Source organism: Vicia villosa, linkage group LG1 (genome assembly GCF_029867415.1).
Source record: "Vicia villosa cultivar HV-30 ecotype Madison, WI linkage group LG1, Vvil1.0, whole genome shotgun sequence".
Lineage (NCBI taxonomy): Eukaryota > Viridiplantae > Streptophyta > Magnoliopsida > Fabales > Fabaceae > Vicia > Vicia villosa.
The window spans coordinates 33,740,873-33,755,465 of NC_081180.1; positions in this window are offsets into that span (position 1 = coordinate 33,740,873).

A 14,593-nucleotide genomic window follows, 5' to 3' on the forward strand; every position below is an offset into this window, starting at 1 on the left:
TACAAATCATCTATCAAGGGGATTCTCACATCATTTGTGGGAGTTGAACTTACGATCTCTCGGTTTGTGAGTCAACTCATTATCAATGATTAAATATCAGACATCTGAAGTAAATATCACACATCAAGACTAAATGTCACGTCCTTATATTTCATATCATTTCAAAAGTATTATTATACTTTTGGTTTCAACAATGATCTAAAAAATGGTTTTTAGAATTCATTGTGTATAAGTTTTATCAAAGACATATTTTTAATGTATACTCATTTTGATACCAGCTTTAAAATTCTTCTTATCCTTTTCAATTTTAATAAAAACTAAAGATCATATACACTCACGATCTCTCGATGTGTGAACCAATTCATTACCAATGATTAAATACCGGACATTTGAAGTAAATATCACACATCAAGACTAAAGTCACACCCTTATATTTCATATCATTTCAAAATTATTCTTATTTTAAAATTATTATTATACTTTAGGTTTCAACAATGATCTAAAAAATTATTTTTAAAATTCACTATGTATAAGTCTTATCAAAGACACATTTTTGATATCTGTTTTAAAATTCTTCTTAGGTGAATTTTTCTTATCCTTTCTATTTTAGTAAAAACTAAAGATCATATACACTTACGACTATAACACTTCTTAAAACAAAAACTTCAGTTATTGTTTTTACAACAAACAAAAACAAAACTAAGAAAAATACAATTATTATTAATTTATTTTATAAACTTTAGGTTGAGAAATAAGATAATATATTTTTATTTTATTTTGAATTTTACTATTTGAAGAATGTTAAGGGACAAATCCGATGGTGATGGTGTAAAAAGTGGATATTTTAAAAAAATTTAAAAATATATGCGTTTAAGTGCAAGAATATTAAAGACCCGTGCGATATTCTTTAGGAAACACCTTAAAGATAAAATGAATTACAAATAAGTGGTCTAAAATATAATCATGGTAAGTTATTTTTTTTTCCTTTTTTCCTTTATTCTTTTGTTTGGTATAGTAGATTTTCGGCCATTAAAAAACTCTAAGTAGTTTTTCTATTAATAAAAAACATTTTGATGTGATGTAATTGTTATAAATTAAGACTAATAATATATTTTAACATGTTAATAATAAACTAAATATCATCTTTTAATAAGTATCATATTTTCAAATTCTAAAATACACGTGCATCGCACGGGCCACCAATCTAGTTAATTAAATAGTGAATGTGTCTTTTTGTAGAAAAAATAAAAACAGGTCTCTTGGAAAAGAGACGTGGATCTCAATCAAACCCATTCAACTTTCGAGTTTCGACCACTATTTTATTTTTATTTTTTATTCTTTTTGTTTTGGTTATTTTTTTAATTATTTTAGTTGTTTAATATTAGTAATTTAAATTAGGGTTTTGTGGAAGATAGGCCTTAGGTCTAATTGGATTTCTACCATTTTACTAACACATACCCCTTATTACTATTTCATACACCCTTTACTTTCTTTCCCATTTTGACTATTTATTTATTTTAATTATTTTAGATTAGCTAAAAAATATTAAAATACAAAACAAAAAAAATATTGTCTCTTTTTATTTGATTAGAAAAATAAATAAATTTGTACATAATCCGTTAATTGGTCGGCTTAACGCCTTACTAATCCGTTATTCAAATTCACATTTGAAATCCATTCAAACTCATCAAACTTTTCATTTTCGATAATCAAACTTCTTTCGCTCTGTGCGATAAATCTACCCTCGCCCCGTGCGACTAATTCGAACTCAAACATGTTTTCACAAACTTAAAAACACCAACCAAACCTTTGAACTACGATGACTCTGAATTTCTCATTGCACTATGAAAATACGTAGGCACACGGTTGCGAAACTAAGGCGAGTCAACTGTTAATATTTTCCCGTTTTAACCCTCTATAAAAGAATAAATAAATAAATAAAAGCATATAACCATGAGATAAGTAAACACACCTAGTAACCCTAAGATTAGAGAAGGTTCCCCTTGAGTACAGGGGAGGTGAGGAGTGCCTAACACCTTCTCTTGCCAAATCGACTCCCGAGTCCTTAATTTGGTTACAACGACTGCTTTATGCATACCTTTAGGGTTTTCCTGTTATCTTCCCGTCCTTAGGACAAATAACTAATAGTGGCGATTTCATTGAATTTTTTTTCGGTTACGACAATTGTGTTAATGGTTGGTTATGGTGAATGGTAGGGTGGGTGATGGTGAGGAGATGATGATTTGTGAAGAATGAAGGTTTATGTTGAAGGTGATGATTGTTGTTGATTGTTTTGAGAAGATGAATAGGAATGAGGTATGAAAATGATGATGAAGGTAATGATGGAATGCAAGATTATGGTGATTATGTAGAAAATGATGAAGGTAGAGTATGTGATGATGGTTAGTATGTTATCTTTGCTACACGGATTTTCCCCTTTCTCTTCATGCTATTGATTTCCTTTTATAGTGAGTGTATCTGAGTGAATGTGACAAGTGTGAGTGAGGGTGTATGAGTGAGGTGTGAGGAAAAAACTGTGTGTGGGGGTGTATGAGTGAGGTGTGAGGAGAATGTGAGGAGAAAAGTGTGAGTGAGGGTGTGTGAGTGAGGTGTGGGGAGAATGTAAGAAGAAAAATATGAGTCAAGTGTTTGAGTTAAATGTGAGAAAAATGAGAAAGAAAACGTGGGAGGAGGGAAAATGTGAGGTACTTTGAAAAGATATTTTGCCTATTTTGTCATCTAGTGCATTTTCTTTGTGTCATTTTAAAATATTGGCTAAAATGCACTTTGACCCCCTATTTTTGTTTTTCTAAAGTTTTGATCCCCCTTTTACAAAATTCAACATTTTAGTCCCCAATCTTACTTTTTTTTTGGCAGTTTACTGGTCCCTCTCCATAATTGCATATGTGGCACATCTTCATGCAACTCTAGTGTACATGAGGAAGACGATGGGAGAGGGCCTTTGTCTTTGAGGACCAATGGTGGCATAAGAGAACCCTTACTCAGTCTTCAACTAGAAACCAAATCCTAGCTTAAGGTCTAAGAGAGAACTTGAGTGTTTGCTAACGTAGACTCACTTGATTTTATGAAGGTCTATTTTAGCAAGATGCACCTTAGGGTGCATTTAACTATTATTTAGTTAAAGCTTGCTAAAACACACCTTCATAAAAATAAGTGGATGTATTTTAGCATGAATAATGTTATATAGTAAGAATGATTTGAATAAGAAATGCAAGAATGAACACTTGTCATTGTTTTAGAGGATAATTTTAAATTAATTTTAAATTTAATTTCTTTTTTAATAAGGATCATGGGGTAGTGGTAGTAACTAGTAATGAATGATTGAGATTTAATTCTTGTCTTTCTTGCTTTTATACTTTCTTACTAATAAGCATTTTCCTTTTAGCAAACCCTGTGGGGTTTGCTAAAATACACCCAATTATTTTTATGAAGGTGTGTTTTAGCAACATGCACCTTAAGGTGCATTTAACTATTTTGTAGTTAATACTTGCTAAAATAGACTTTCATAAAAACAAGTGAGTCTACGTTAGCAAACCCCATATATATATATATATATATATATATATATATATATATATATATATATATATATATATATATATATATATATATATATATATATATATATATATATATATATATATTCTTACTCAAGGAGTAAGTTATCAAGACTTACTCATCATCATGACCATTGATTCTTTTCAATCTAATGGTTAAAATTAATAAGTAATTAAATGTGGAAAGAGAAAAATAATACTCATTAATTTTAACCATTAGATAAAGAAGAATCAATGGTCAAGATGAGGAGTAAGTCTTGATAACTTAATCTTGGAGTAAGAATATCCCTTCTCATATATATATATATATATATATATATATATATATATATATATATATATATATATATATATATATATATATATATATATATATATATATATATATATATATATATATATATATATATATATATACATATACATATATATATATATCAAACGATATCAAAGTGTCAAAGTTTAATTTAGGAAGGATACCACTCTATTAAAAAAAAATGTTTAATTTAACACCAGATTTTAACCGTTAAAATAATTAATTGGAAAATATATGGAGCATTTAATTTAAAAAAATATTACCCAACAAAAAAATATTGCATTAATTTGATAAAACAAAATCTGAAACGTTTAGATATATAGATTATTATTTATAACAAATAGTAAAAAATGATGTTTCAAATTTGGTAATATAACACTAATTTTAAGGTAATAATATAAATCGATAAATAAAATGACATAAATAAAACAATTGTAACTTATATATTGTGTCTCTTTTTAAAAAAATTATATTAAATCATTATTATTGAATTGGAAACTAAATCATATTATTAAAAAAATTACATTAAATCATTATTATTGAATTGAAAACTAAATCAATAATTTCATACGTTATTTTTTTTATGCAAATCAATTAGTATATGATGTTTGTACATAGATTTTATTACTAAAATAAATGTTTTTACTCATTTACTAAAAAAACATTTATAAGTATTTGTATATGATAAAAGAACACGACACAATTATGATAGAAACATACATAAATTTTTTATGAAAAATATAAATTTATCATTCTTTTTATATTTTTACAATTATATATATTATCATTTTAGTTAATTAATACACATAATATAAAGTTTTATCACCGTGTTAGTAAGTTTTGCCTCTTTATAAAAATATAAAAAATAAAATACAATAATGGTAATAATTTTAAGTATTATAATAATAATATCTTAAGTGTAGAAACTTTTAAGTATTTGACGGGAGCTGTCATACATTTTAGGTTTAGAAAAATGAGCTAATATCTCAAATAGGTTTAATAAATTTTTTCTCTAACTATATTTAATTTCTTAATTAAAATTATATTTTTAACTTATAAAATTATATTTTTTATATTATAATAATATACATTAAATGTAGAAACTTTTAAGCATTTGACGGGAACTGTCATACATTTTAGGTTTAGAAAAATGAGGTAATATCTCAAATAGGTTTAATAAATGTTATTCTCTAACTATATTTAATTTCTTAATTAAAATTATATTTTTTAACTTATAAAATTAAATTTTTTTAACTTATAAACTTATATTTTATATTATAATAATATACATTAAATGTAGAAACTTTTAAGCATTTATATTTTAGGTTTGGGAAAATGGGCTAATATCTCAAATATTGTGTTTACTAATTAAAATTTTATAATTTAATAATACATTAATTTAATTTTAAAATCTTCTAATTATTGAGTTTAATTGTAAAAGATGTTGATAGTAAATTTATGTTTAACTAGAAAGAGTATTATCCAACAAAAAATATTGCAAAATTCCAATCATGATTAATTTAATTTTTTTTATGCTTTATTACTAAAATAAATATTTTAGGCATTTACTAAAGTTTTATTTAAGTTTTTCTTTTTAAAATTTAGTAATACATTAACTATAATTAAAACTACTATTAAAATATAATAAATTATATTAAAATTTCAATTTATTAAAAAATGTTAGTTTTTTCTATGATAAAATTATCATTTATACTAAAAAGTGTTATAAATATTTGTATATGATAAAAGAACATGAGACAATTATGATAGAAACATACATAAATTTATTATCAAAAATAGAAAATTGTCATTCTTTTTATATTTCTACAATTATATATTATCATTTTATTTAATTAGTACACATAATATAAAGTTTTATCACCGCATCAAAAATAAGTTTTGACTCTTTATAAAAATGTAAAAAATAAAATACATTAATTATGATAATTTTAATTATTATAATAATACACTAAACATAGAATTTTTTAAGCATTTGACGGGAGCTGTCATACATTTTAAGTTTGAAAAAATGAGCTAATATCTCAAATAGGTTTAAGAAATTTTATTCTCAAACTATGTTCAGTTTCTTAATTAAAATTATATTTTTTTAAACTTATAAATAATATTTTTTATATTATAATAATATGGTAGAAACTTTTAAACAATTGACGGGAGGTGTCATACATTTTATATTTGAGAAAATGAGATAATATCTTAAATAGGTTTAAATTTTTTTTTAGAATTAACTCATTTGGATTCAACTGGAGTTTCTTAACTCATCTGAATTGACGGGTAGATGTGAAAGTATCTATGAGATACAGTTGTTGACAGATCATTTTGACGGGAGCTGTCATACATTTTAGGTTTGAAAAAAATGAGCTAATATCTCAAATAGGTTTAATAAATTTTATTCTCTAACTATGTCTAATTTCTTAATTAAAATTATTTTTTTTTTTTTAACTTATAAATTATATTTTTTATATTATAATAATATGCATTAAATATAGAAACTTTTAAGCATTTGACGGGAGCTGTCATACATTTTATATTTGGGAAAATGGGTTAATATCTTAAATAGGCTTAAATTTTTTAAGAATTAACTCATTTGGATTCAACTGTGGTTTCTTAACTCATCTAATTGACGGTAGATGTGAAAGTATCTATGAGATACAGTTATTGACAGATCATTTTAATGTCTATATTTTAACTATTTCTGTTGTTATTGTTTTATAAAATTGAAGTTATAAAAATAATTGACGGGTAGATGTGAACGTATCTATGAGATACCAATTATTGATTGATCATTTTATTGTCTATCTTTTAACTATTTCTTTTGTTACTGTTTTATAAAATTGAAGTTATAAAAATAATTGTACTATTTATTATAAATATGAAGTTGGTACATATTATTAATTATAGAAATTACGTGAATATTTATGAGCGACATAATAAGTTATATTATGTTTAATATTCCTAACACGTGAATTAAAATTTGATAAATGATTATTTTATTTATTTCCAAAGTTTTGATAAATATACATCTTATTTTATGCATTTTACTATGCAGGTATATGTTACAGGCTTTGTTACTGATTGGTTATGATAATTTAAGAATATAGCATTTGAAGATTGTACCATCTATTTGTTTTATTGTTTTAACTATTAAGTTTTAAGGATTAACATGACTAAGTTTGGGTTGCATTTTGGTTAAATATATATGTTTGATATATATAAAGGAACTTTTCAAGTCATAATTAGATATATGTAATGTGAAGTCCCGCCAGACCCGTGCGATAGCACGGGTTTCCTACTAGTATATATATATATATATATATATATATATATATATATATATATATATATATATATATATATATATATATCAAACGATATCAAAGTGTCAAAGTTTAATTTAGGAAGGATACCACTCTATTAAAAAAAAATGTTTAATTTAACACCAGATTTTTACCGTTAAAATAATTAATCAAACAGTCGAATTAAATAAAATAAAATAATTATAAAATATATATTGTCTATTTTCTCCCTTAAAAAATAAAGTATGTATATATCACTCGAATTAAACAGCGTTTTAATAAATACAGATCCGCGCCTCATTTCATTTGAGCGACTTTAAATTTTCTCCTCCTTTTTTGTAGGGTCACTTAAAATTAATTACTTAGTTACTGTTGATAACAACTCTCTCACTGTCTCACATACTGTACATTGGTCCTAAGTCTTCTGAAACTTTAAACGGCCCATTACTATTATTTATATCTAGATCTTCATTAAAAATTGAAGGACCATGATTTGAAACAGATTTGTCCAACGCAAAGTATGACATTTTTGTCTAAGCAGTATTAATATGCATTTTACTTTATGTACTTCATATACGTTTTTGTATAATTGCAGAGTCTTCCTTTTATTTTACATTGGGATAATTTTACCATCAGAATCTCTGCCAAAAGAATTAAATTGTTGCTACAAGTACTGGCTATAGAATTACTACATGCATAATAGTATGTTTGCTTCAACGGTACTAGTACATTGCAAGTGGCTGAATTTGTTACATTCATAAAAACGTGAAATTTTTACCCAATTTTCCTCAATAAATCACATTATACTCAACTTTTGCAAGAAAAATTCAAATCATCACACTTTAAACAATTCTTTTATTCGTCAATGCTATTCGGGCCCTCCTTATTATAATAGAAAGTGCCAATAGTTCAAGAGCTCTCTCTTTATTAATTATTATTTTAATATATTCAATTATTTTAAATTATTATTTAATAAAATTATAAAAAATTTAATCAATTTTTTTTATTTATAATAATTTAGTAAGTAACAATAAATAGTAAAATAAAAATTTTAAACTAGTTAAATAAATAAAATACTAATGTAATATAATTAAAATTGTGTTATAATTATTTAAACAATTTTTTACTTTGAGGTTTTTCTAAGTGACCCCTGGTTCGACACTAACATGGTAGTATTTGTCGTTGAGGTCTCTTGATTTTGACGAGATTGCTAGGAAGAAGTCCTTGTGACGCCATTAGAAAGATGAAAGTCTTGCATATGTTTAAATATTGTGGACTGGCCTCCGCACTATAATATTTTTAATTTGTTGTCTATGCATTTAGTGGCGGAGCCAGAAATTTTATGTGGTCAGGAATTTTAACATACAAGTTGACGAGAACGAATAATTAAATAAAATAAATAAATTGTAACAACAAAGTTAAAAGAGAATTTTACTATTATGAGTGACCTATTAAATTAACCAAAATCTTTGATACTATGTTAGAAAAAAAAAGAAGAGTAGAGTATTTGTTAAAATAAAAACTACAACATAAAATTAGATTAAAAAAAAAATTAAACTATTTTACATTGATATAACAAATATATAATAAGATAATAATAATAATATTATCTATGAAGTTGGTGGGTCCTAATCCAATATCCAATAGTATGTTTATAGGGCGGTACAATATAGTAACAAGTGCTTAATGTTTATATTGCAAATTATAATTGCGGTACAGTGGTATATATATATATATATATATATATATATATATATATATATATATATATATATATATATATATATATATATATATATATATTACATATCTGTACCACATTATATATATATTACCACTGTACCGCAATTGCAATTTGCAATATAAGACATATAAGTTCAATTTCATTTTCATATGCTTAGTACTATACTGCAATTGCAATATAAATTACTTGAAATACTCTTTATATATATATATATATATATATATATATATATATATATATATATATATATATATGTATATGTATGTATATATGTATGTGTATGTATATATGTATGTGTATGTATATATGTATATGTATGTATATATGTATATGTAAGTTCAATTTCATTTTCATATGCTTAGTACTATACTGCAATTGCAATATAAATTACTTGAAATACTCTTTATATATATATATATATATATATATATATATATATGTATGTATATATGTATATGTATGTATATATGTATATGTATGTATATATGTATATGTATGTATATATGTACTGTTATAATAAAAATAAAAATTAAGAGAAGTACCATTACCTGCCCTGCTAGTTTGAAAGTGACGGAGAGGGGAGAGAGGAATTAAATACGAACAGTTAGAGAGAGAAGAGGCAGCAGGTCTACAGTGACAATACCATTATTAGTTTTTTTAATTATTCCTATTCTAAGTCATAAATAATTAATTGGGTTGGGCCTGCCTGGACCATTGGATATTCATCTGTTTTAATTTTCATTTTGCCCCTGGTTCCGTTTTAAAATCGACTGTTAAATTGGACGAAATACAAAGAAATTAGGGGTTGAGACCGGGCACGTGCCCGGGCTCGCTGGGCTATAGAACCTCCCCTGCATGCATTCACAATTTTGTTGTGTTATTGTTTGGTTGATGTTATAAGAGTTGAGTTGTAGTAGTCTTGGTGGATGGATGGATTTTGTGTGAATGGTTGTGTTGGGTAAAAAGAAATTTGTTGTTGTGGTGTTTGGAAGTTGATGTTTGTATGTGCATGAGTATGATAAGTTATGAGCTGGTGTTTGTTGTTGGAAAGATGGATTAAAATGTTGGGGTTGTTTTTGGTAGAAAGGGTTATACTTTTGATTTGGTGATTGCGTGTGTTTAGCATGTATTAGTTTTGGGTGTTAATGAAAGATTGTTGTGTGGTTTCACAATTTTTGTTTTGGCATATGAGTGTATGACATGTATTAATTTTCGGTGTTATTGAAAGATTATTGTGTTGTTTAATAATTTTATTGTGTTGGGATATGGGTGTACGTTTGTTGTTGGGGGTGTTGGAAGTTTGAAGACGATGCTTGTTCATGTGAGTTAACTAACAATCTATGTTCGCACAGATAGCCAATTGTAACCGATCTTTACCATGTCATGTGTTCACGACTTGGTTTACATTATGTTGGCATGACATAGTTTATCATGATAAAGTTGTAATGTTTCTTCTACTAACCATATTTTGCCTTGTTGTGGTCTTTCTAGTTCACAAATGGCCATTGGCAGAACACTTAAATTTTGTGTTTATCTTTGAAGAACGACGACAGATTTGGGATGTTCTGATGCTTGCCAAACTGTAGTTTAACTTTATCACTATGGTGCATTTATGCAATAGTGAATATGATAATTGATGTTGTTGAAATCCAAATGGCTACATCGTCTTCATCCCTTATATATGCATCTTGTATAGTCAAATATGGCTTTTAGATAAACTGATGCATAAAATATAGGGTTAAATACGTTTTTAGCCCCTATAAATATGTGATCCTGCAATTTTGGTCCCTCTAAAAATTTTCTTCGAACAATGGTCCTCGCAAACTTTTCCATCCGCAATTTTGGTCCCTGCCGTCAAATTTCATTGCAGTAGCTTACGTGACACAAATTGTGGGGGTTTTAAACCTCCTCTAAACTAACCCCAGAAAAAAATAAAAAATGGATCTGCACCTCCAGTTCTGTTCCAGAAACGATTCAAGCATTTTAAAAGATTATTATGATATTGAAATCTCCATTGAGACCTGCTCCATGGTTGGACGAGATCGTGGACTTTCATCCAAGCAAGAAATTACTGTCGATTAAGAAAAATTCAACAACGACAATGAAAAACAACATTACGAAAACACCGCAGCCTCATCACGAAGCTAATACTTCTCTGCATCCTGTGAGTACGATATTATACTATAATTCCCTCTCTCACTTTTCATTCTCATATCAATGTTTTATTCAATCCTTTCTTTTACTTTTTGTTGCAATTTGTGCGATTTTGATAATATGGCCACTTATGAGTTTGTTATTCTTCTGTTTTAGGGATTAATACACCTAATATTTATTATAACATAGATCAAGTTTCCAGCGCCCGCTATTGACATATTCTGGCACTGAACTACACAAGAATATGCAATAAACACTTTAAATTACAAATTAGTTTTGTTTTAGTATGGAAAACAAGACCTCATTTAGTCCATTAAAAAAAGTGCAAGAGGCAGAAGGGATAGAGTAGCAATATGATAAAGTAGAGCTAAAAAAAAATAGTATTTGACTTCAAAAAATCAAAATCCACCCTTCCACCGCTAATCAAGTGAAAAGGCACGCGCAAAGGCAACGAGGACGACATCCTAGGTAATAGCCCTTTACTCGAAACAACAGGTGAAGAAATTAGGAACCTCCTCGAGAAGCTAAACATTAGGTTCCCCGAGGAAACATCTCCCCGACTCCTGCAGTTTAAGCTTCGCATGAAGTTCATCTGAAAAACTCACCCGAACCATCGCTCAAACCCATATTCTGATAGCTATTCATTAGATAATTCATACATTCTATTCTATCGCGTCAACTATAATGTCTAAAAAATGCAAAAACGGCGGCTCTCCGCTCGTCTTGGCGGCGCCGGTGTTTGAAAGATGGCAAAACCACCGTCCAACACCAACACCCCGCCAGAAAAATTCCTAATCTACATTTCTTTTACCCTAAACCACATGAATTCAACAAAAACACCAAAACTAGAGCAAAAAAGATAGAGGAAACAGGAACACTTACATGGTCAGAAGGGAATCGACGGTGGTCAGAAACTTCACATGGTGGCAAACGAGAGAAAGGGTGTTGAGTAGATTGCAAGCAGGAGACTGGAGAAGAGAGAGAAGTGAAAGTGACAATGAGCTGGGCTCCATACTTTTTTTTAGGGGGCCCTCATAGCGCATGTCCGAACATGCGCCTAGCCTAGCTATTCATTACGCATTTATGGCAGCGCGTGGCTCAATGCATGCACGCGATGCCACCCTTTTGTTTTTCCTCCGCTACTTATCTCTTCGGCATGCCTGATCTCCTCGACGACTTCCCTTCCTCAGGTGAACTTAAAAATCAAGCCCCTCAGAAAACAGGAACGTCCCAGTATAATTTCCTCGAAATCAGGGCTTACCCTTAAGTCATCACTCCCATGCTCGGAGCAACGACTTAGGGGACTCATGTTTTCGAATGGCCCAATAGCTAGGCACGGCTTAATCTGCTCCTGCTCTCAAAATGGCCCAATAAACCTTGGCCCAACCACCTAAGGATAGGAAGAACGTCAACTCCCAATGGTCGGGCTTGCTCCCCACTCATGTCGAGAACATCACACCATCTCAATACTCAATCAGCTCGGCCTCCACGTCAATGACAAGGCGTACATCCTTCCCTCTGTCGAGGAGCAGGGTAGCCTCAGCTCGGTAAGCATCCCTGTCGACTTGGAACACCCTTCTGCCCGACCAATGACTAAAGTATTCTTGGTACTATTTTGATCATTTATTATTTATGTTTTGCTATTGTGGTTGGTTATTTGATAGCTCTTGTGCCGTTAAACAACATTTATTTTCAAGAAAAAACATTGATGTTTCAAAAAACCAATCACAAGAGTTTCCCATGACATCGATAATATAATATGTAGGAATGTCAATTTGCATATGTTAATGGAGATTCCTGTGGGGATTATCTGTTCGGAGCACCGAAGTTGGGGATTTTTTCCTCCATGAGAATGAGGACGGATGAAAAAATTTCCCCGATGACACTTTGGGCGGAGATTGAGAAAATAACCCCCGCCCCGTGGATTCACGGACTCCGACTATATTGATTAACTTTTTTATTTTATGTATTATATAATATATAATTATATAATTTTATATAAAAAATATCAATGTATTAGAAAATGAAGAGTCATTAGTGGATCATTTTATTTTTATGTTTTTTTGTATAATATATTGTGTCACTATCCAAGTATCCAACCCTCTTTTTCTTTTCTCAATTATCTTTGTCTCCTCCATTTGTCACCTCCTATATTCTCATCATCATCATCACAACAACCACTCTCATTTGTTCATTGTGTTTATGGGAATTACTAATCAAAATCAATATAGTAACATGTTTTTCATTCAATTAATAAACTAGTAGTTATGGATTTGCCACACTCACACATAATAAACCACACTACTAAAAAAAGCAATTTAGTGAAGGAAATTAGTGAGGGAAGTAAATCCCTCACTAATTCCGAGGGATTTTGTGAGGGAAAGTGGTACACATAGGCGAAACCCTGTGAACAAAAATAAGCGAAAATATTTGTGATAAATTTATTCCGTCATAAAAAATTCCTCATAAATTCCCTCACAAAATCGGTAAGAGTAAATTTAGAGAGGGATTTTGAGATGAATTTTATTCTTCTCTAATTATTCCGTCACAAATTCCCTCATAAATATGTAACATGTTATTAGTGACAAATTTTGTGAGGGAATTATTTTAAATTTGTTTATTGTTATATTAAATATTAAATTCATTATGATAACTCTTAAGGTGTTTTTTAAAATAAGTAAATAATTATTTTTTATTAAAAATAATTTGGTATCTATATTTCAAATTTAAATATTAAATAAATAAAATAAATATTGATTAAGTTATAGTTATATTTATAAAATATTTCTTATTTAATAAACATATAGATATTAATTTAAATAAAATATTTAATAGATATAAATATGAATTTATTCAATAATAAAAATATTGATAATAATACATATAGTTTTATTATTTTATATATATATATATATATATATATATATATATATATATATATATATATATATATATGCATATAATTAAATAGTTAAAAAAGAAAGATAAAAAATTGATAGATCAAAATTTTATATAATTAAAATAAGAATTAACCAAAAATGACAACAAACTTCAATGATATGAAATATAAATCTAAAACGATTATTTTGTTTACATATTCACTCAGTTAGAAATATATTTCATTTGAGGAAAGAAAAAGTTAACTTTATTTGTTTTTCAATTTCCCTCTAAACTAAGTTTCATTTCCCTCTAAACTAAGTTTCATTTCCCTCTCATATCTCTCTTTCATTTATAAACTAATTTTAATTTTAATTTATTAATATTTTAAAATACCAAAACTCAGAAATGTTAAACCCTATTTCACTTAGAAGCGAGTAAGCAAAACGGCAGAGCAACAAGTAGATAACTAATCCCCAATCGAGAAACGCAAAAGCCCTAATCGAAAAACGGCAGAGCAACAACAAGTAGATATCTCTCTTTCATGGTTTCTCTCTCAAGCTATCAACAAAGAAGGTTTGTTAGGGAAAGAAGTCAAAAGCAAAAAACC